This window comes from Carcharhinus amblyrhynchos, chromosome 9, assembly GCF_965287045.1.
Source record: "Carcharhinus amblyrhynchos chromosome 9, sCarAmb.v2.hapA, whole genome shotgun sequence".
Taxonomy (NCBI): Eukaryota; Metazoa; Chordata; class Chondrichthyes; order Carcharhiniformes; family Carcharhinidae; genus Carcharhinus; species Carcharhinus amblyrhynchos.
In genome coordinates, this window is record NC_137332.1 from 83327355 (window position 1) to 83351499 (window position 24145).

Genomic DNA, 24145 nt, shown 5'->3' on the forward strand with positions numbered 1-24145 from the left:
GAGACATAGACACTGATGCCCAGGGTGCCTCCCTAAGCTGGGATAAACTAACTGAGTACAGGTTGAGGATCCCCATTCTTTTGGAGAAAGTGGAGTTGTGTTGTTTAACCAACCAGTGTTGTATAACTGCCATCTTGGTCTCTCAGTGGCACACTGCTAAATGTTAGCTTAGATGTGCTCTGCTAGGCCAGCTGGCAAATAGCTTAGACTTGCCATTTCCTGATCATGCCCCTCCCACTTCTGGTTGGTATTTTGAAGTACTGTAATTGTTTTGATTGGGTTATCCGAATCCTGAACTGTAGCTGACTGTAGACCTTTGTGAAGCCGAGCCCAGATGAGTATGTTTGGCATTGGTTTTTCCAGTTGCACAGTTATCACATGTTTTCTGGCTGAATAACGTGGCTCATGTGAAGGGGGATTCATTCAGCAGGAATTTGTACAAATGCTTAAGAGTCATAGAATAATACAACAAAGAAGGATACCATTTGTTCATTGTGCTGGTGCTGACACTTTGACAGAGCTATCCAATTAGACCCACTGCCCCACATTTTCCCTATATCTCTGCAAATCTTTTCCTTTCAAATATTTATTTCATTCTTTTCTGTTCCTGTGTCCTTTCAAGCAGTGTTTCCAACTTTCAAATGTTTTAAAAGCTTTTTCTAACCCATTTTTGAATGCAGTTAAGTATTTTCATGCTGTGGAATGCTGTTTGGAGATGATTGTGCAATGGGGTTTTCATCATTTTCATCATGTAATTTCCTCTTGAAGGAATGCTAGTCCACTCGTAGACTTTGACCGTGTGTATTTTGTCTTGGAGTACATGACACCCTAAGTCTGACCTCAACAGGTGAATTTTTGAGCAAACGTACCTGATAGCAACCAAGATTAGGAACTTTGGCCGCTCTTTTGAGAATGAAATCGCTCTATTCACTTGCCAATTTCATCATTATCCTTTTAAATGTTGACTGAAGCCAGCTAACTGGACATGAACCAGAGGTACCCTGGGGCCTTCCCTGTTCTTGTAGTTTGGTAATGTTTTGGGATCAGTGGCCTAGCTGTTATGTTTCTAGAATAACAGCCCAGTAACTGAGTGATCAGATGCCACCATGAATTAATTGTCTGAGAGCTCTTGAAAGCAAATTACTATGAAAGCTGCTGGATTGTTGCAAAAATAAATGGTTCTCTAATGTCCTTGATGGAAGGAAACCTGTCGTTCTCACTCAGTCTATCCTACAAATCTTTCCAGTTCCATTTTACATGGTTAACTCTTGCTGCTGTCTGCATAGTTAAGGAGGGGCAATACCTGCCTTGTCAGTATTGTCATCACCCCTGCAAAACAGAATTGGGTTAGATGTTTACCTACAGGGCCAGGGGAGACAGGCATAGAATCCCTACAGTACAAAAGGAAGCCATTTGACCCATCGAACCTACACAGACAACAAACCCATCCTGTCCCCATAACCCCAAATATTTACCCTTCTAATCCACTGTAACTAGTGTCAATTTAGCATGGCCAATCAACCTAACCCGCACATCTTTAGGTGTGGGAGGAAACCGGAGTACCCGGAGGAAACCCACGCAGACATGAGAAGAATGGGCAAACTTCACACAAACGGTGACCCAAACCGAGAATCGAACATGGGTCTCTGGCACTCTGAGCAGCAGTGCTGACCACTGTGCCAATCTGCTATGGGTATGTAGGCACATTTGGATGCTGTGTTGTTTGATGCTGCTAAAGGTGGGGGTGTGTGTTATAATGAGTCTATGGGTTTCTGTTTATGTTGATGTGCTGATTATTTCTGTTGTTCTATGCTTGTGTTAACGACCTGGGACATCTTTCCTTCTGGTAGCTGATCTAAACAAAATAATTCGATGAGAACATCACTGGCTGGGTCAGCATTTATTGTCCTTCTCCGATTGCCCTTGGGAGAGGTGGTGAGCTCCCACGTTGCGGTTAGGGGAGCTTTCTAGGGTTTTGACCCAGCAACAGCATGGTGTATGACTTGGAGGGAAAGTTACAGACGGTGGTGTTCCAATGTGCCTGTAGATGTGGGTTTGAAAAGTGTTGTGGAAATAGCAGAGTTGAGTTGCTGCAGTGCATCGTGCAGATGGTGCATGCTGCTGTTACTGCATGCAGTGGTGGAGGAAGGAATATTGAAGCTGATAGTCAAGTGGGCTGCATTGTCCTGCATGGTGTCAACCTCCTCGAGTGTTGTTGCTCTGCCAGTGAAGATGGCCAGTAATGGAGGCAAACAATACATATCAAAAACTAATTATGGGATTTCATTGAAATGCACGGAGATGACTTGCGGAACTACTGGCCATTGGTGAAGCTATGAATCCGGATCCTGGAATTTTTATATACTTTAATGTTGGGAGCTAGGGCAAATTAACTTTTTCAGAATATGGTGGGTTGTTTGATTTAAAATATTAATTTTTAAAGAATGTTTTGCATTGTTTCAGCTGCTGTGCTAGAGTCTATCACAGTGGTCAATGTATCAGCAGGATTTTCTGAGAAGATTGTTGGCTGTGAATTAGCCTGATGCTGCCTTAGTGCAATGGAAGTTCTTAAACAAAAAAGTAATTATTTTTTCAACTTTGTTGTTAAACAACATCAGCCAGGCAGGGAAAAGTCTCAAAGAAAAGCAGCATAATTATAACGTGGATTTGACACAATGTGGTGTTGAAATTACAGTCATCCAGACATTTGAACTTATACCTTGTATGTACATGGTGGCCAGGCTTTGGGGAGTTGGTGAACACCACAGAATTCTTGGCCTATAACCTGTTCTTGTAGTTTCAGTATTTATGTGGCTAGTTTAATTAAGTTTCTGGTCACTGTTAACCTTCAAGCAGTTTGGTGGACTTTCAGTGATGGTAATACCTTTGAACGTCAAGGGAAGATGGTCAGAACCTTTCTTTTGGATTTAGTCATTGCCTGCTGCTAATGTGGTACAAATGTTGCTTGCGATTTATCTATCCAAGCCTGAATGAAATTTGGATCTTGCTGCATATGGACAAGGGCTGCTTCAGTATCTGAGGAATTATGAATGGGACTGAACACTGTAAACATCCAATATTCCTACTTCTGCCATTATGGTGGAGTAAAGGTCATAGAAGCTTCTAGAAGTAGTTGAATCTCGGACACTATCCCAAACAGCCCTGCAGCATTGTTCTGAGACTGAGATGATTGACCTCAAACAGTCAAAACCATCTTCCTTTGTGCCAGGTATGACTAGCCAATGGAGTGTTTTTCCCTGATTCCATTGACTTCAATTTTACAAGGACTTTTTGATGCCATGCTTGGTCAATTGCTACCTCTGGAATTCAGTTAGTTTGTTCATGTTTAGAACAAAGCTGTAATGAGATCTGGAGCTGAGTGGCCTGGCCCAAACTGAACGTTAGTGCCTCTGTCAACAATACTATCCATCACTTTGCTGATGATCAAGAGTAGACTGATGGGTCTGTAATTGGCCAGATTGGATTTGTTTTGCATTTTGTGGATGGGACATACCTGTGTTGTTTCCACAGTGTTGGGCACATGCCAGTGTTGGGTACATGCCAGTGTTGCAGCTGTACTGAAACACATTGGCTAGCGTGCAGCTGTTCTGGAGGCACAAGTCTTCACTATAGCCTCCTTTAGTTAGATGTTAAATTGTTTTCCACCGTTTGAGTGGACGTGGCAGAATTGAGCCGAGTCATTGGTAAGATTGCATAGATTTGTCTAGCACATGAAGTAGTCCTATAATTGTAGCTTACTTGTGCTGTTTCTGGATTATTCTCCCATACGCTTCGTTGAACCCGGGTTGATTCCTTGACATGATGGTCATTGTAGAGTGAAGATTTGTAGCTTATTGTTGGATACAATTTTGTTGCTGCTGATGGCCCACATCACCACATGGATATCTAGTTTCAAGCTGCTAGGCCTGATCTGAACCTATCCCATAGTTGTAGTGCCACATAAAAGAAGAAGTGTGCCCTAAATGTGAAGATTAGACATATCACAAGAGACACTGTGGTGATCACTTCCACCAATAATGACAGGTAGATTGATGAGGATGAATCTTTTACCATCTGCCACAGGGCCAGTTAGCCATATATACTCCTCAGTGTTCGACCAGCTCGGTCAAAAGTGATGCTACCAAACTAGCCTTGGTGAGGGACAATTAAATCCTCCAACCAGAGCACTTTCTCTGCCCATATCACCCTCAGTGCTTCTTCCAAGTGCTGATCAATGTGCAGAACACTGATTCATCAACTCGAGGGAGATGGTAGATGTTAATAGGCAGGTTGTTTCCATGTCCGTATTTGACCTGAGGGTTCATGGGATTTGGTGCAAATGTTGAGAACTAACAGGATAACTCCCTCCTAACTGGATACCTCTGGTGAGTATGCCCTGTCCTACTGGTAGGACAGGACATATTCAGGAATGATGATGGTTGTGTTGGGGACATAGTCATATTCATTGAATTATCCCTTATGGACAATGTTAGGCTGTTGCTTAACTGGTCTATGTACAGCTCTCTTAATTTTGGTGTTTTGAGATGCTAGTGAGTCAGGACTTGCAGGACGTTTCTGGTGCCTGAGTTGATGCTGGGTGGTCTGTCAAGTTTTGTTATTTGACTTTCCTGCAGCAGTTGGTACAACTGAGTGGCATATTGGACCATTTCAGGACTCAACCAGATTGCTTCGGGCTTGGAGCTGCATGCAGGCCAGACTGAAAAAGGATGGCAGATTTTGTTCTATCAAGGATTTTCATCTCTTCAGAGTGACGCTTTGGGAGAGTGTTGGATATTGTCAGGGGCCTGCAAGTGTTGTCATTATTTGGACGAGACCTCCAGGGATTTCAGTATTTACAAGCTGTCTTTTGGGATCTTTCATTATTTGCAGGTTTTCCCTGGGGGGAGGGGGCGTCAGTATTTACAAGATGTCATAGAGATTGTATGCAGGATTTACATTGGCCTCCATGGAGGTTTAAGTATTTACCTGCAGTGTGTCAGGCTTTATAGGGATCCTCATACATGTATTTGATAACTGTTTGGATGGACACAATTACCTGCAAATATTGAAATATCAGATGAGAGAAATTGAAATGGCTCTACATGATTTTTCCTACTTTTCTAGTGTAGCTTTTTTGGTTTTATGTGACAACTTGTTTGTGCTGCTTGCAGAACTGGGTCAAAATTATTTTCAACTATGCTAAGTTAGTACATTTCTAGTTATTTCCTAGACTGAAATTTACTGAATCAAGATCATGGTTTTTGTCCCAGCATGTGGTAAAATTTAGGTAATGTCTTGAGTAGAATTCCCTTTGAACAGTGAAAACTTGTCAACTACAAATTCTACATTTAAAGAGAAGTTTTTTTTCTGCCTGTTTAGTCCCAATTTCCCCATCCTTCTGCAGAACCTTTAATAAAATGTTTCTTCTTATATTTATAGACCCCCTTTTAAAAGTTTTCATGCACCCTGTTTGGTTATTCCATAACAGACCTTAACTCGACATGATGAGTCTCTCTCAGGCCCTTTGTGTTCTTGAAGTAGAACAGCCAAAATTGGGCGCAATGTCTTTAACTGTAGTCTACCCACTAATTATGTAAGTTTATTAACTGAACAAAACATCATCTTGTGATACACAGTTGTTGTTTGTGTGAGTTATATGGTCTTGTTTTGTGTAACATGGTTTTTCATTTAGGTTCAGGCAAATAAAACATGGACAGGATTGTTGACCTGCAGGTAGTCAAATTATCAGAATCTGAAGCATTAATTTGCTTTTAGCTTGTTCTTCTGGGTCATTGGGTGCAGCTTAAAGAGAGCAGTGGGGCTGTTTTACAGTTACAGTAATCAGAATTTTGGCTATTGGATTGATATTCCTGCTTCCTCTGCTTTTGTATATATTGTAGTGGAAAATCGTATTCATGTAATGTGAGGTGTCCCAGTAGCAAAAGCAATTGAAAAGGCTGATAGATACGTGGCTGTTTGTGGAAAGTATTCAATTTCAAAAATGCGAAAGTGTTTCAGTTCACAGAGCTCTGGTCAGACCATATCTGGAGCGTTCCATTTTGGACATTGTCTCCCCTTGGAAGGGGGCACAGTGCAGATTTACCAGCGTGGTATGGGTTAAATTCTGGGGACAGTTTGTGTCAACTTGGATTGTATTCCCTTGAATATAGAAGGGTCAGTACGGATCTAAATTGAGTTAAAAATGATTAGCGAATTTGATGAAGCAGATACGTTGAAACTTTCCTCTGGATAATCCAGACTGAGAGGGCACAACTTCATAATGAGAACTATTCAGGAGTGAAATCAGGGAGCAATTTTTCACACCAGCAAAGTGAAAACCAGGAACTCTATTTGCACAGGGCTATGATTGTTTAATATTAATTAAAACCATTGAAATGCACTGATTGTTCCACATTGTTGGTCTAAGGCAGATAGATGGACTTGAATTGTGGATCATTTGTTATCTAATTGAATGGATTGAAGACAGTCAAGGGGCAGAATGGCCAACTCGTGTTTCTGTGTATCTCGGTCTCAACTGTAGCCGCAATCATACAATTTAGGATATTTTTTTTTGCTCTGCAAAGTGCATTGTTTTCAGTAAAACTTCTCTTTCCTGTCAGCATACATGTTTCTATGGGCCAAAATTTGCTCCCTGTGTCAAATGGAGATCATTGTGAGATGCCTCACTCCAGTTAGATTGGGCCAATATTGTGTAGCAATGTTTCCAAAAAATTCTTTCTCATCCATCCATGAGAGTCTGGACAGTGAATAATAGCAGAATATTTGATCATAGCCATCGCAATTAAGTGGATTAAAACAGAAAATGGTGGAAAACTCAGCAGCTCTGGCAGCATCTGTGAAAAGAGAATTAGAGTTAATGTTTCAAGTTTGTATGACTCTTCAGAGCTGCCAGATTTGCTGAGTTTTTCCACCATTTTCTGTTTTATTTCAGGTTTTCAGCATCTGTAATATTTCGCTTTTATACATTAGCATGGATATTTGTCTTCACCTCGTTTGCACATATGAGCATTTCCCAGCATGTGGGCAATGATCAGGAATGCAGCCCTGTGGTGATTTCTCTTTTCTCCTGTCCTGCTCTGACCACCATCGCCCACCTGACGAGGAGGGTTGTACTGGGGTAATCTTGTCTGCTTTCTTGCACCTTTGTAAAAACTTGATGTCCGTGTCGATATGCGCGATCTTCTTGGAGATCCTCTCCACTTGGAGCCGGCAGTTTGCGGCGTTGATGGTAGTCATGATGTGGAGATGCCGGCGTTGGACTGGGGTCCCGGTCCAACACCGGCATCTCCACATCATGACTACCATCGAGGTGGGTTGTAGGCAGGGTGAGTTTGAGGCTGGTGGTGGAAGTGATCCTGCTGGAGAGTTCTATTTAGGACTATAAAACACATTAAACACATGCTGCAGGAAGGGATAATTAAAGATGATAATTCTGAAGTATGTGGCAGTACTTCCCATTTCTTCCGTGTCCGTTTAGTTTGAGAGTCTTAGACAGCTGCTTATCAGACTTACTCAATTCCATTTGCTTAGATTAAGACATTGTGATGGTGAGACGACTTCTTAGCATGGTTAGATGGTTATATGAAAGAGCAAGTTGCATAATCTCCTTTTGAGCACTCCTTTCCTGGAATGTTGTTGTTTTTAATGACTGATAACTGGCAACTGCTGGGAAAGATCTGTTTAACCACTAAGTACAGAGTCTAATTTTAAACAATTAAAAATGAAGTATATAGTTTTATTGTATGACAAGGTATTAAACCATTGGTTGGTAAAGGGTCTGTTAACCTGTTTTGAAACGTTTCTACCAGCTAGCTTCCTTGGATGAATTGCTTTGTACTTTGAGCCACGTAGACCAGTGCCAACTTAGTCTTGATTCCTGCCCATTCTGCATTCCAACCATTATTTTGTAAATTGAGTTTGTATCTTTATATGCCCTGTTTGTGAACAGAGCTCCCACTCACCTGATGAAGGGGCAGCGCTCCGAAAGCTTGTGGCTTGTGCTACCAAATAAACCTGTTGAACTTTAACCTAGTGTTGTGAGACTTCTCACTGTTCTTATCCTAGTTCAACGCTGACATCTCCACATCATTCTGCATTAGCTCAAGTCAGATGGATCAGTGGTGGCACACTGAAATAGCTCTTTCTCTGAGCTAGGTGTGGAGGACAATGTCAGTTAGGTTGTCTCTCCTGATAACTATTGGAAAATGCTGCTTGGAAATGATTGTAAATGTCTGATTAGGATGATTTGGGGGCAGCGGCGATCAGATAGCTTCATACCCCTCACTCTGGGCTAGTAACAAGAGGTTACATGGAAGAGGTACTGGGGGTATTTGCTGCTGGTGTTCATTCAGCCATAACCAAGCTTGGTTAATACTGTAAGAGTGGAAACAAAATAACAATTGCTTAGCCAAGCATGTTTGTATGCCTGCCACCTTCCTGGTCATACACATTGCAATTGATAAGGTTGGTATTGTATGACTTCATAGCATCTAACATTCAGACAGTTTCAGTAGTAATTAATGTAAATAAGCTGTGCAGCTACAGATTTTAGGAACTTGAGGAGCTGATGCTCCAATTAGAACCACCCCTGGTAAAGCTGCCTCCTTCCGAAACTTCAGAAAAATAATTACAACTATTGAAGTTATAACTGAGATTAGAAAGTTCCAGAAGTGACTACATCTGTGAAGACTGACTTATTGAGTGTTCCAATGCTACTCAACTTTCAAGAGGCTTCTGTAAACTTATTCATCACAATTAGTCGCACTTGATTTTCCTGCCCAAACCCTTTAGAGTTATGCTCAATCCTTTGAACACTGTTCACATTCATTCTGCCACTTTCATTAAAAGCCTGTATTGTACAATTAGTGCAAAGAAGATCACAGGCTTCCATCCCAATTTACTTCTGGGTCTATTGGATTTAGAATTACATTTATCTTCGAATTCAAATATTGTTAAGCTTCATCCTGCTGAGAAATCTGAATGTGGAGATGCCGGCATTGGACTGGGGTAAACACGGTAAGAAGTCTCACAACACCACGTTAAAGTCCAAAGGGTTTATTTGGTAGCAAAAGCCACTAGCTTTTGGAATGCTGCTCCTTAGTGAGGTAATTGGGAGTTCTGTTCACAAACAGGGCATATAAAGACACACACTCAATTTGCAAAATAATAGTTGGAATGCGAGTCTTTACAGGTAATCGAGTCTTAAATGCACAATGTTAGTGGAGAGAGGGTTAAGCGCAGGTTGAAGAGATGTGTATGGTCTCCAGCCAGGACAGTTAGTGAGATTTTGCAAGCCCAGGCAAGTCAAGGGGGTAACAGATAGTGTGACATGAACCCAAAATCCTGGTTGAGGCCATCCTTGTGTGCGGAACTTGACTATCAACCTCTGCTCAGTGACTTTGCATTGTCATATGATGTGAAGGCCACCTTGGAGAACGTTTACCCGAAGATCAGAGACCGAATGCTCATGACTGCTGACGTGTTCCCCAATGGTAAGAAAACACTCTTGCCTGGTGATTGTTGAGCGGTGTTCATTGATCCATCGTCATAGCGTCTGCATGGTCTCCTCAATGTACCATGCCTCAGGACATCCTTTCCTGCAGCGCATCAGGTAGACGGTGTTGGCCGTGTTGTAAGCGTGCACCTGGTGGATGATGTTCTCACGTGAGATGATGGCATTGTGTCGATGATCTGGCACATCTTGCAGAGGTTGCTGTGGCAGCGTTGTATGGTGTCATGGTCACTGTTCTTCTGAAGGCTGGGTAGTTTGCTGTGGACACTGGTCTGTTTGAGGTTGTGGTTGTTTGAAGGCAAGAAGTGGGGGTGTGGGGATGGCCTTGGCGAGATGTTTGTCTTCATTAATGATGTTGAAGACTCAGAAGATGCCGTACCTTCTCTGCTCCAGGGAAGTACTGGATGGCGAAGAGTACTCTGTCTGCCATGTCCCGTGTTTGCCTTCTGAGGAGATCGGTGCGGTTTTTCGCTGTGGCTCATCAGAACTGTTGATCGATGAGTTGAGCGCCATATTTTGTTCTTATGAGGGCATCTTTCAGCGTCTGGAGGTATCTGTAGTGATCCTCCTCATTTGAGCAGACCCTGTACATACGGAGGGCTTGTCTGTAAGAAATGGCTTCTTTAACGTGTTTGGGGTGGAAGCTGGAGAAGTGGAGCATTGTGAGGTTATCCTTGGGCGTGCGGTACAGTAAAGTGCTGAGGTGACTGTTCTTGATGGAGATGCGTGTGTCCAAGAATGCAGCCAATTCTGGAGTCTAGTCTGTGGTGAGTCTGATGGTGGGATGGAACTTGTTGATGTCATCATATAGTTGTTTCAGTGATTGTTCACCATGAGTCTAAAGGAAGAAAATGTCATCAATGTATCTAGTGTATAGGATCGGTTGAAGGTCCTGTGCAGTGGAGCGGTCTTGTTCGAATCTGTGCATGAAGATATTGGCGTATTGAGGTGCGAATTTGGTCCCCATGGCTGTTCCGTGTGTCTGGATGAAGAACTGGTTGTTGAAGGTGAAGACATGGTGGTCCAGGATGAAGTGGATGAGTTGTAAAATTGCATCTGGCAGTTGTCAGCGTTGAGTACTGAGGCAGTTTCAGCAATCCATTGTCGTGGGGGACGCTGGTGTCAAGTGCTGAGACATCCATTGTGACAAGGAGTGCTCCTGGTCAACTGCTCCATGTGTACTGAGTTTCTGTAGGAAGTTTGTAGCGTCGTGACAAAAGCTGGGGGTTCTTTGTACAATGGGTTTCAGGATGCCCTCGACGTAGCCGGAGAGGTTCTTGCACAGGGTGCCATTACCCGATACGATGGGACGGCTGGGTGTGTTTGCCTTGTGAATCTTCAGGAGGCGGTAGAGATCTCCAACGCGGGGATTTAATGGGATGAGAGCATGGAGGGTGCTCTGAAGGTCTGGATCAAAGATCTTGATCAGTCTGTTCAGTTGGATGAATGTGTTCTTTGGTCAGATCTGTGGGTAACTGTCTGTGGTGTTCCTCGTTGTCAGTTGTTGGTACACTTTTGCAGTAATCTGTTATGTTCAGTCTAACAATGGCCCGTCCTTTGTTTGCTGGTATGATGACAATGTTGCAGTTGGTCTTGAGAGCCCGGATGGCATTGTGTTATGCTTGGATGCTGTTCGGGGCTGTCTTGTAAGTGCGGCCGATGAATATGATGAATTCTGTTTGTGAACAGAATTCCCACTTACCTGATGAAGGAGCAGCGCTCTGAAGGCTACTAGCTTTTGCTTCCAAGTAAATCTGTTGGATTTTAACCTGGTGTTGTGAGATTTCTTACCGAGAAATCTGAATACATGGTAGAAGTTACCATGCAATGAGCTCATAACTTAAATGTACTCCAGTACTGGTCTTTTGATTTGACTTATTATTGTCACATGTATTAGCATACAGTGAAAAGTATTGTTTCTTGTGTGCTATACACAAAGCATACTATACATAGAGAAGGAAAGGAGAGGGTACCAAGTGTTACAGTCATAGCTACAGTGCCAAAAAAAATCAACTTAATGTAAGATAGGTACATTTAAATGTCTGATGGCAGCAAGGAAGAAGCTGTTCTTGAGTCAGTTGGCATGTGACATCAGACTTATCTTGTCTTTTTCCTGATGGAATAAGGTAGAAGAAAGTATGTTTGGGGTGTGTGGGGTTCATGATTATGCTGGCTGCTTTCTGAGGCAATGGGAAGTGTAAACAGAGTCAATGGATGGGAGGCTGGTTTGCATGATAGACTGGGCTTCGTTCACAGCCCTTTGTAGTTGCGGTCTTGGATAGAGCAGGAGCCATACCAAGCTGTGATACAACCAGAAAGAATGCTTTCTATGGTGCAACTTAAAAGTTGGTGAGAGTTGTAGCAGACATGCCAAATTTCCTTAGCCTCCTAAGAAAGTAGAAATGTTCGTCAATCATGGTACTCATAGTATGTCAGTAGATGTTTTCTCGGAACAGGTACTACTATGCAGTGCAAGATGTGAGGGAGTTCCTTTGATAAGGTTATGCACCTCTCCTAAAAATCCAACCCTTGAAGGCCATTCCTGTTTGTGCTTGTGTCTCATTTTTGCTGGTTTGTTTGTAATTTGTGAGGCCAGAGTTTTGGAAGGATCTGTCCCCATGACTCAGAAGCATGTCTATTAGTATCAGGGACCTGATCTAAATGCAAGTCAATGAGAATGTGCATTTAAAATCATAGAAACCCTACAGTACAGGAAGAGGCCATTCGGCCCATCAAGTCTGCACCGACCACAATCCCACCCAGGCCCTACTCCCATATCGCTACATATTTACCCACTAATCCTGCTAACCCAGACATCTCAGGATGCTAAGAGGCAATTTTTTTTGTTGTATGGCCAATCAGCCTGCACATCTTTGGACTGTGGGAGGAAACCGGAGCACCTGGAGGAAACCCACGCAGACACGAGGAGAATGTGCAAACTCCGCATAGACAGTGACCCGAGTCAGGAATCGAACCCAGGTCCTTGGAGCTGTGAAGCAGCAATGCTAACCACTATGCTACCGTGCTGTATATCCATTTGCACCCAATCAATTCGTCCTGCCTGTAGTGGTGTTACTCTCTCCAGATACAGCCATAATTTAGAAGATCAAAATCTCTATTTATATGATCATGGTGCTTTTAGTCCTAATGGACACACATTTACTATAATCTGAATTAAAACTGTTGATACCTTTTTTGCCCCAGCTTTTGATTATAAACTACTCATATCAATCTGCATCATGGAATATAGCTCCAACACTCTTGAATGCAAAGTCTCAAATAGAGTTAATGTGAAATTGTGTACTGTAGCAACACTGTAAACAAATGATGTTTTAAAAGGTGAAAATTTTCATATGGTATTATTTAAAACAGCTTTTAAGCAAATGAATTTAAATTGGTCTGTTATCACCCTAATTCGAATCCATGTTGGTTTGTTCTGTCTGACCAATGGTGGTTTTGCATGGATTCTATTTTCAGACAGAAGGGAGGGCAAATAGATCGAAATCTACTCTCACATTAACAGACTAGTTGATCATTTGTGATCTTTCTTGCAAATCTTTCTTTACCTTAGTAAAGCATGAAGGGGCAATTAAAATATGAACTGCTGGGTGCTGCTATCAGGATTTTTCATGGTTTGTGTGTTTGCAATAAAGATTTGGGAAGGAATTAAAAAAAAAATTGAAACAAGACTTAAGAAAAAGCTACAGACTTTGAAGTCTTTACTTAAGCTAGATAAGGAGGATTGTTCAAAAATTGCAGCTCACCATTCATGTCAGACAGAGGTACCTTCCACCATCTTGATGCAAAACACGGAAGTTATTGAATAATCATTGTATCAGTTTGTCTTTAGCTGACTTAAGCATTGGTTTAAGAAACCCCAGGAGTGGAGGGTTTTTGGAATCATAGGTCAAAAGTCATATGTTCCTCCTAGCTTGCTACACTTGCCACATCATTTCTCAAATTACTCATATAATGTCTCAAATAAGTTATTGTCGGCAAGAAATCTAACTTGTATTTGAATGAATTAGTACTAACTGTCCACCAGGAAAGCATTAATTGAGCCCTTGTTCTTTGAAATAATGTTTCTTCAGATTAGTACATATGTATCTCTTGACCCATCCCCACTTTTGCCTCCACTTGCTAAACGTTTCATTGATCTTTCAATATACCATATTGGTGAAGTGTATGAGGTGTCAATATCCAGGCAAGATTCTAGAAGGGTCTTACTGTTACACCATGATGGTAGCATTAGATTTTGGTAAATGTGGGCATGCTCCTGAACATACACTTGGACCACATATAGGAATGACTTGTAGCACTCTGCCCATGAAGAAATATGAGGCAGTGTTGAAAGTGCTGTGATTACACCATACATCTACCAATATCTGAAGACAGGTTAAAGTGCCAGGCATTGATCCTTTGACTATATTCGAAGTGTTAACTTGTCTTATCTTTAGAGATGCTGACAGATCTGGTGTGTATATTCTCTTTCAATTTGATTTCAAGCATTTGTGATGCTTGAATGTTCAAGAAGTGGGTAGATTTAAAAAAAAGTAAATGGAATGGTCATGTTTGGATTAATTGTGTTGTAAGTACTGTGTCTGTGTGGTTTGGAAAGATTCTGGAAATAATTAAAATTCATGCAGAGTTTAAGTTGCTAGTTGAGTTAACATGTACTTTTTATCTCCCAGTAATGTCTCAGAGCTTTAAGCGTGATGAACTACTTTGCAAACACAAAAGGAAATTTGTGCATTGGAAGCTACCACAAGCCTTGATGCAGCCTGTTCTTTGGTGGTGAAGATTTTGGAGAAATGTTGGCCAGTGCACCACATTAATTCCCTCATCAAATTGTTATATGGAATATTTAACATCTACCTGCATCCCCAGAGCAGGCAGATGGGACAAATGACAATGGTTTTATGGTCGTCATTTGACTTTATAATTCCAGATTTTTATTGTAGTCAAATTTCATTAACTGCCATGGTGGGATTTGAAGTTGAGTCCCCAGAACATTACCCTAGGTCTCTGGATTACTAGTCCACTGATAATGCCATTGCGCCACCATCTGCCCTGGTTTGCTGTGTCAGTAAGTTAGATAGAATCATAGAATCTACAATGCAGAAGGAGGCCATTTACCCATTGAGCCTGCATCACAACAATCCCACCCAAGCCCTATCCCTTTAACTCCACATATTTACCTTCCTAATTCTCTGACACTAAGGGGCAATTTATTATGGCCAATCTAACCTGCACAACTTTGGACTGTGGGAGGAAAGCAGAGCACCTTGGGGGAAACCACGCAGACGTTGGGGGAATGTGCAAACTCCAAACAGATAGTCACCCAAGGCCGGAATTGAACCCTGGTCCCTGGCGCTGTGAGGCAGCAGTGCAAATCACTGCACTACCGTGCCGCCCTCCATTCAAGTTGTGCAGCGATAGCAAATTTAGGAATCTGGGTAATTAATTGTTATGTTCATCTTTGCTCCATTCCCCAGTTGTTGTCTGTGTGAAATTAGGAGTTTTGATGTGTAGAGCAGAAGGGGCATTTAGTGCAGTTGAACAAATCCACCTGTTCCTGAAATTGATCTCTACTGTGATATTTGCTGGTGCATTTATACTGCAGCTGCTGTTTGAGCCTAGTCACTGCAGAACTCAGGAGTGTCTGCACCTTCTCAACACAAATCTGCTCAAGGCAGATTTATTTATACCACTGGTTAGAACTGCAAGTCTCCTTCCCTGAGGAGAACTCTGCTTGCACTGCTCTTTTTGTATTTAGAGAACACTGATGGAGTGTCTGCACTTTTTGAACAATGAGTTTGATTCCAGGTAAATTGAAAATATGCCCTGAAGGATGGAGGGTCCCTGAGCATTCGGATGCTACGCTCTTTGGCCACCCCATGCGAGACACTACAAATACATAAAGGGCAAAAGAGTAACAAGGGAAAGAGTAGGGCCTCTTAAGGATCAACAAGGCCATCTGTGTGTGAATCCATGAGATGGGTGAGATCGTAAATGAATATTTCTCATCAGTATTTACTATTGAGAAAAGCATGCATGTTAGGGAACTTGGGGAAATAAATAGTGATGTCTTGATTATTATTACAGAGAAGGTGGTGTTGGAAGTCTTAAAGTGCATCAAGGTAGATAAACCCCCGGGACCTGATGGTGTATCCCAGAACATTGTGGAGGCTAGTGAGGAAATTGCGGGTCCCCTAGCAGAGATATTGATAGTCACAGGTGAGGTGCCTGAAGATTTGGAGGGTGGCAAATGTGCCTTTGTTTAAAAAGGGATGCAGGGAAAAGCCTGGGAACTACAGGCCAGTGAGCCTCACACCTGTGGTGAGTAAGTTGTTGAAAGGTATTTTGAGAAATAGGACCTAGAGGCATTTAGAGATGCAAGGACTGATCAGGGACAGCATAGCTTTGTGAGTGGAAAATCATGTCTCACAAATGGAACTGAGTTTTTTGAAGGGGTTACCTAGAAGGTAGATGAGGGCAGTGCAGTTGATGTTGCCTACATGGACTTTATCAAGGCCTTTGATAAGGTACTGCATGGTTGGTTATTGCATAAGGTTAAATCTCAAGGGATCCAAGGTGAGGTATCAAAATGGATACAAAATTGGTTTCTTGACAGAAGCCAGAGGGTGGTTGTAGAGAGTTTTTTTTTCAAACTGAAGGCCTGTGACCAGGGGTGAGACTCAAGGATCAGTACTGGATCCACTGTTATTTGTCATTTATATTAATGATTTGGATGAGAATGTAGGGGGCATGGTTAGTAAGTTTGCAGATGACACCAAGATTGGTAGCATAGTGGACAGTGAAGAAAGTTATCTCCGATTGCAACAAAATCTTGATCAGTTGGGCCAATGGGCTGACAAATGGCAGGTGGAGTTTAATTTAGACAAATGTGAGATGATGCATTTTGATTGAACTGGAGCAGGAGTTATTCAGTTAATAGGGCGTTGGGGAGAGTTACAGAACAAAGAGATCTAGGGGTACATGTTCATAGCTCCTTGAAAGTGGAGTCACAGATGGACAGAATGGTGTAGAAAGCTTTCAGCATGCTTGGTTTCGTTGGGCAGAACATTGAAAACAGGAGTTGGAACATCTTATTGAAGTTGTACAAGACATTGGTAAGGCCACATTTGGAATACTGTGTGCAGTTCTGGTCACCCTATAATAGAAAGGATATTATTAAACTAGAAAGAGTGCAGAAAAGATTTATTAGGATGCTACTGGGATTTGATAGTTTGAGTTATAAGGATATGCTTGAGACATTTTTCTCTGGGGCGTACAGGGATGACCTTTATAGACGTTATAAAATAATGAGGAGCCTAGACAAGGTAGATAATCAATATCTTTTCCCAAGGGTAGGTGAGCCTAAAACTAGAGGGTATAGGTTTAAGGTGACAGGGGAGAGATATAGAAGTGTCCAGAAGGGCAATTTTTTCACACACAGGATGATGCATGCCTGGAACAAGCTGCCAGAAGTAGTAGTAGAGGTGGGTACAATTTTGTCTTTTAAAAAGCATTTAGATAGTTACATGGATAAGGTGGGTATAGAAGGATATGTGCCAAATGCGGGCATTTGGGATTAGTTTAGGGGTTTTTTAAAAAAAAACGTGGCATGGATAAGTTGGGCCGAAGGGCCAGTTTCCATGATGTAAACCTCTATGACTGACTTTCTCCTGAACTGCTTTCTGGAGTTGTGCACTTTTGTTGTGAAGCACTTTGCTTACTGGAGTTGTAGAGTAAAGGTACCTATGCTTTCTGCATTGTATTTGCAATTGGCATAGCATATTGAAGTCCAGTTTAGTGTGTTGCAGAATAGCAAGGTGTAAGATGGATGCTAGTTATTTTGCCATTCTGCTGTAGTGATCCTTTGAGAACCCATTTGAGCTTAACATGGAGAAATCTGATAGCTTGTTGGCACAGAATGTGGAAATCACCCCCTCCCCTCTTACTCCCTTTCCTCCCTTCCAGAACCAGGATAGCGACCACCTTGTCCTGACTTTTCGCTCCACCAGCACCTGCATTCGAAGGATCATCCTCTGCCATTTCCGCCAATTCTAGATGATGCCACCACAAAACACACCTTCCCCTCACTCCTCTGTCAACATTCCGCAGGGACCATTCTTTCTGGGAAGGTGCCCACGGCACCTTCCCATGTAATCACAGAGGGTGCAACACCTGCTCCTTTACCACCTCCCTGCTCACCATCCAAGGGCTCAAACACACTTTTCAGATCATGCACCCCCTTTAATCTGGTCAATTGCACTCACAGCTCCCAATGCTGTCTACTCAACACTGGAGACAACAATCGCAAGTTGGATGATGGGTTTGCTGAACATGGTTGATCCATCTGTGAGCAGGACCCAGACCTTTCTGTCTCTTGTCGTTTCAACACACCATTCTGCTGTCATGTCAACATGTCTGTCCTTGGCCTGTTGCAATGTTCTAGTGAAGCTCACTGCAAACTGAAGGAAGAGCACCCCATCTTCTGATTTACAGCCTTCAAGACTGAACATTGAGTTCACCACTTCAGAGAATGAACTATCTTCTCCCCCTCTGCTTCACTTTATCTATTTATATGCCGAAATTTTTTTAGTTTTCATTTTTTCCACCTTTTCATTTTCCGCTTTTCTAAAACCTTGCTTTCCATCTTTTTCCCCAAACTATGGATGCTTATGGTTCTCTTATGGTTCCTTATATGCTTGTTCTCTCTTATGGTTTCTTCTCCCCCCACTCAACTAAGGCCATGTGTTACATGTCTGAGGTTGTCCTTTGACACTCTGCTTACGTTTATCCTTGATGTGGAGAAACCGGCAATGAACTGGGGTAAGCATAGTAAGAAATCTCACAACACTAGGTTAAAGTCCAACATGTTTATTTGGTAGCACAAGCCATAAGCTTTCAGAGCACTACTCATCAGCTGAGTGGGAGTTCTGTTCACAAACAGGGCATATAAAGATACATACTCAATTTACAAAATGATGGTTGGAATGTACATCTTTACAGGTAATCAAGCCTTAAAGGTACAGACAGTGTGAGTGGAGAGAGGGTTAAGCACAGGTTAAAGAGACCTGTATTGTCTCCAGCCTGGACAGTTAGAGAGATTTTGTAAGCCCTGCAAGTCGTGGGGGTTACAGATAGTGTGACATGAACCCAAGATCCCGGTTGAGGCCATCCTTGTGTGCGGAACTTGGCTGTCAGTTTCTGCTCAACGGTTGTGTTGCTGTGTGTCGTGAAGACTGCCTTGGAGAATGCTTACTCAAAGATCAGAGGCTGAATGCCCGTGACTGGAAAAGAACACTCCTGCCTGGTGATTGTCGAATGGTGTTCATTCATCCATTGCAATAGCGTCTGCATAGTCTCCCCAATGTACTATCCCTCGGGACATCCTTTCCTGCAGTGTATTAGGTAGACAACGTTGGCCAAGTTGCAAGACTATGTACCGTGTACCTGGTGGGATGGTATTCTCATATGAGATGATGGCATTCGTGTCAATGATCGGGCACGCCTTGCAGAGGTTGTGTGGTGTCGTGGTCACTGTTCTCCTGAAGGCGTGGTAATTTGCTGTAGACAATGATCTGTTTCAGGTTGTGTGGTGGTTTGGAGAGAAGAAGTGGGAGTGTGGGGATGATCTTGGCGAAATGTTCGTCTTCGTTGATGACATGTTGAAGGCTCCGGAGAAGAAGATGTAGCTTCTCTGCTCCAGGAAAGTACTGGATGATGAAGGGTACTCTTTCCACCATGTCCTGTGTTCCTTTTCTGAGGAGAATTGCTGAACAGAAACTCGTAACTCAAATTGACACTATTCTCCCCTGAATCTGGCTAAGTCAGGGGTTCTATTCGTAGACACGCAGGGTAGAATAGGTGTAGGGTGATGTGGCGGCGCGGGCTTGTTGGGCCGAAGGGCCTGTTTCCCGTGCTGGGTTGTTCTTTGTTCTTTATAACCAAGTTCCGCATACACAAGGATGGCCTCAACCGGGATCTTGGGTTCATGTCACACTATCTGTAATCACCACAACTTGCCCGGGCTTACAAAATCTCACAAACTGTCCTGGCTGGAGACAATCCACATCTCAACCTGTGCTTAACCCTCTCTCTGCACACATTGGCTGTATCTTTAAGACTTGATTACCTGTAAAGACTCGCATTCCAACCATTATTTTGTAAATTTTGAGTTTGTGTCTTTATATGCCCTGTTTGTGAACAGAACTCTCACTCAGCTGATGAAGGCGCAGCGTTTGAAAGCTTGCAACTTGTGCTACCAACTAAACCTGTTGGATTTAACCTGATGTTGTGAGACAACTTTCTGTACATTTATTCTGTCATTTACACATTCTGACCTCTTAATGGCTGCTATCAACAACCTTGTTAGCCATGACCAGCAGCATTTACATTCCCTTTGTCTTTTTCTCTAAGACATCTTTGTGAATCCCCCTACCCCTCACCAGAACAGTTAGTAAGAAGTCTCACAGCACCAAGTTAAAGACAGCAGTTTATTTGGAATCACTTGATGAAGGAGCAGCGTTCCGAAAGCTTCTGATTCCAAGTAAACCTGTCAGACTTCAACCTGCTGTTATGTGACTTAGTGTGCCCATTCCAGACCAATGCTGGCATCCCCACATCATGCATAACAGTATAAATATCACCCTATTTTCTACTGTTTTCAGTTCTGATGAAGGATTACCCAAACTTGAATCATTAGCTCTATTCTGTCTCTACAGTTGCTGTCAGACATGCTAAAATTTCTCATAGCTGCAATTTTCCTTGTAAATCTCCTCTGTGCATTCTCTAGTGCAATTGCATCCTTTTTGTAATGAGATGACAAGAAGTGCACACAATATTCGTGATGATTTATGCGTAACCTCCCTGCTGTATTCCCCAGTTGATAAATTAAAGGATTCCATAGGTCTTCTAACCCACCCTATCAACTTGCCCTGCTACCTTCAGGAATCTGTAGATAGTCATTCCAAGATCCCGGTATCTTGCTTTAGGCTGCGCCTCCTCTGTGCATGGGATCTCTATCGTGGTGCCCGCCCCCCCCCCCCCCCCCCACCCCCCACCCCAGTGTGCGCGTGGTCTCTACTGTGTTTGCCCTCCCTCTGTGTGCGCTCACTCTGCCACGGTCGCGCATGTGCTGTACCGCGGTTGCCTCCCTTTGCGTGTACGCTGTCTGCCGATGTCATGTCCCTGTGCCCCCCCCCCCCCCCCCGGCATGTCCTCCCTGCCACATGTGCGCACAGTCTCTGCCGTGGTCGCCTCCCACCTCCATGGGCACTCTGCTGTGGATGGCGCTACCTCCGCGCGCGCACTCTGCTGTGGTTACCACCCCTACGTGCGCACGTGCTCTCTGCCAAGGTTGCCACCCCCGAGTGTGCTCTGTGTTGCAGTCGCCCCTTCCCCTTCCCCTCTGTGCGTATGCTCTTTGCCATGGTAGTCTCCCAGTTCCTCCGTACACGCAATCTCTGCCGCGGTTGCCTCCTCTCCGTGCACACACTCTGCTGCGGTTTCCCCCTCTTTGTGCGCGTGCTCCTGTTGCCGTGGTTACTGCCCTCCATGCGCGTGCTGTCTGCTGCAGTTGCTCCCCTCCGCGCGCAATCTCTCTGCCGTGGTTGCCTCCCACCTCTACAGTTGCTGTCAGACGCGCTCTCTCTGCCGTGCTCGCTCCCCCACTGTTCACGTACTCTCTTCCCCCCTCGCCCCATCCCCCTCCCTTCTGCCAGCCCCCATCACCTCCCCCTCCACTGGCCTGCACTCAGCACCCCACCACCCACCCCTCCATCCTCCCGCACTCAGCCCTGTGCTCGCCTATACTCGGGGGACCTGCCCCGCCCCGCCCTGCTGGTTACCATTGACCAGAGACTGAATCAGCCATGTAGCTAGTGGCTGCAAGAGTTTGTCAGAGACTACCAGTCCTGTGGTAACGAACTCACCAAGGCTCCTTATGCAGCACTTTTAAAACTTATGACCACTACCCTCTAGAAGGACAAGGGCAGCAAATACCTGGGAACATCCCCAGCACTGTAACATGGTGATCGGCACATTTTCAACCAAGGCATCCCTTATGGTGATGGTAGATGTGGGTGTAAAAAGTTTGCATTAGTGAACGAGCAGTGGTATATCAAAGTCTGAGCACTAGCTTTGAGATGATGGTGAGCCTATGGCACAACTTCCCTAGTCGTAAGAATGTCTTCAAACATTGTCTATACATCAAATGGTGTTGCACATTAACATTCGAAAATGTAAGGCTAGCTGAATTCAGAAATGCATAGAAAAATTACATGCATGTTCAAAGCCTTTTCAATATGGAAAGATGATGGGTGATTCTCCCAAAAAGATTCTAAGCTTTGAATTTGCCTCAAAACTGGAGTAAGTACTGTTGTTCTTTCATCGGCAATTTCAAAATGAATCTTCCACACTGTGTCCACATTGTGAATCACTCCAATAATTTGTGGGTGGGACCTATTCCTGCTAGAGAGGCTGGCAGCATTGCGCTGAGCTGGCCACTGTGCAAGCACCAATCTCAGTGTCAAGATTGGCACATGTGCAGCAGCCCCCTACTGCTGGCCAGTTAAGTTGCTGGCCAGCCCTGCAACCCCTGCATCGCTGGCTCATCAACCCCCCTCCGCAATGGCCCAATTGATGGTCCCGCCAACTTGCCCAGGGCAGCTTCAGCCCACCCAATCTCTGGCCCACCTTGATCTCAAGCAAGCTGAAAAGCAGCCCAGCAGCCTGGGAGAATCCTCATCTCCCCCTTCCCTGAAGATCCTAGAGGTGTTCTTCCTGAGAAGTTTTGTATTGACAACTTCAGCTATTTCTGTGGAAGTGAGATGATTTTTTTCCCCCAGTTTCCTTCACTGTACTCTCCTAACAATTTGCCCAGGTAATCACGTTTTATTTCTAAGTCCATATTGTGCATTGCCAGACAACCGAGAGAGATCTCAACCAGGCCTGATCCATTCCACATTTACACACTTCGCAAAGGAATACTGGAGATTTTCCTCCCTTTTCTCTCAGTTGAAGCCAATTCCTTCTGCCCCAACTGAGAGAGATCCAGACTGAGGATTGACCTCAGAATCTCTCCAGTCTGTATTGCACAGTGCTATACCTTACTTGATAGTTGCATGCATGTTTTGTGCTTGGTTTTGTCTTTGCAGCTTAAAAGAGGGGAAAACTTGGAAAAAGGGAGGAAAACCTGTATGAAATATTGCCTTTCGTAAGCTTAGGACATGATAATGTACTTTATAACCAATAAGGTACTTTGCAGTGTTGTAAACTAGGAAATTTGATGCCCAGTTTGAAAGTCCTGGATCCTGCATGCAGCAATTCAATAACCAAAATAATCTGTTTTAATAAACATCGGCCTGAGCTGGGGAGGTGAAGTCTTGGTCTAACATCTCACCTGGAAGATGGAACCTCTGACAGTATTCTGCTCCCTCTGCGCCCAAGTGACAGCTTAGACTTTGTGTTTCAGTCTTTGTGGTGGGATTTGAACCCACAATCTATTGAACAATCAAATAGCTACGTGACTGCCGTCTGGTCAGTGACTGTCCGTTGCCCTGTTCTGCTGTTACAGTGTGTCGCACAGTTATGCCTCAAGTGCTCCAGGAGTGAAATTTTCTGCATTCAACGATATTTGACCCACTTTTGTGATCCTCCTCTTTAGTTTGTTTCAGTCAGCTCACAGCCATCATCTCCTGAATTGCCACTGTGCTCATTTTCATATCAACAAATTTTATACTTTGCCTGTAAAACCATATGTGAAAGTGAACAGTATCTATCAGATTTTGTTGATTAAAATGTGAACTAACTTCCTTCCTCCTTTTATTGAAATATTGAGGACGCTGTTAACCACGCACAGTGGTTAGCACTATTGCCTCATAGTGTCAGGAGCCTGGCTTCATTTCCGACCTTGAATGACTGTATTGAGTCTTCTCGCTCTCCCTGTATCTGTGTGGGTTTTCTCCCGGTGCTCTGGTTTCCTTCCACAGTCCAAAGGTGTACAGCTTAGGTGGATTGATCGTGCTAAATTGCTCCTTAGTGTTCCAAGATGTGAAGGTTAGGGGGATTAATGGATTAAACACATGGGGTTAAACGGGTCAAGAACTGGGTGGGATAGGACAGTTGGTGCAGACTCCATGGGCTGTTTGGCTTTCTCCTGCACTGCAGGTTTCCATGATTTTAATTTACATTGTTACATGGCTAGCGCAGGGCTGCTGTGTATCACATTTAATGACGTGCAGCACATACTCTTGAACTCATCAATGAGTGCATCCAAATTAATCCGTTCCATCAAAGTGGTTGGCTATTTTCCTATTCAGTTTTAAAACAAAGCTCTGTTATTTGCACTGCAATTATCGCCAAACATTGTATAACATAGCCTTGTGCCAGGTGTCAGTTCTTTCTCAGCTGCTAACTGCAATCTTCTGCTGTGGTAGAAGTCAGTTCCATAGCTCGAGGACAGTTTAAGTCAAATTTTGTATTAAACTTGTCTTTGTTTCTATGCATTTGTTGTCCCTGAGTGAAATCTGGGGGCATTTATTTATCTGCCATTTACCAAGGGTGGCTAATGGAGATTTTACTTGTCTAATTCTCTAGCTTTCA

General features: G+C 43.4%; 1 protein-coding gene across 5 annotated transcripts in view; it reads left to right on the top strand.

The window, feature by feature from the left end:
• The window catches only part of cep350 (centrosomal protein 350), a 243456-nt gene that overhangs the window by 8644 nt on the left and 210667 nt on the right, over positions 1-24145 (top strand). Inside the window, exon 1 of one of the 5 annotated variants that reach the window (XM_080195996.1) lies at positions 1649-1693. The exons of the other annotated variants lie outside the window; for them this stretch is intronic. The gene's annotated coding sequence lies outside the window, so the exon portion shown is untranslated. Of the gene's footprint in view, positions 1-1648; positions 1694-24145 lie in introns of those variants that run through there. 5 annotated transcript variants of the gene reach the window in all.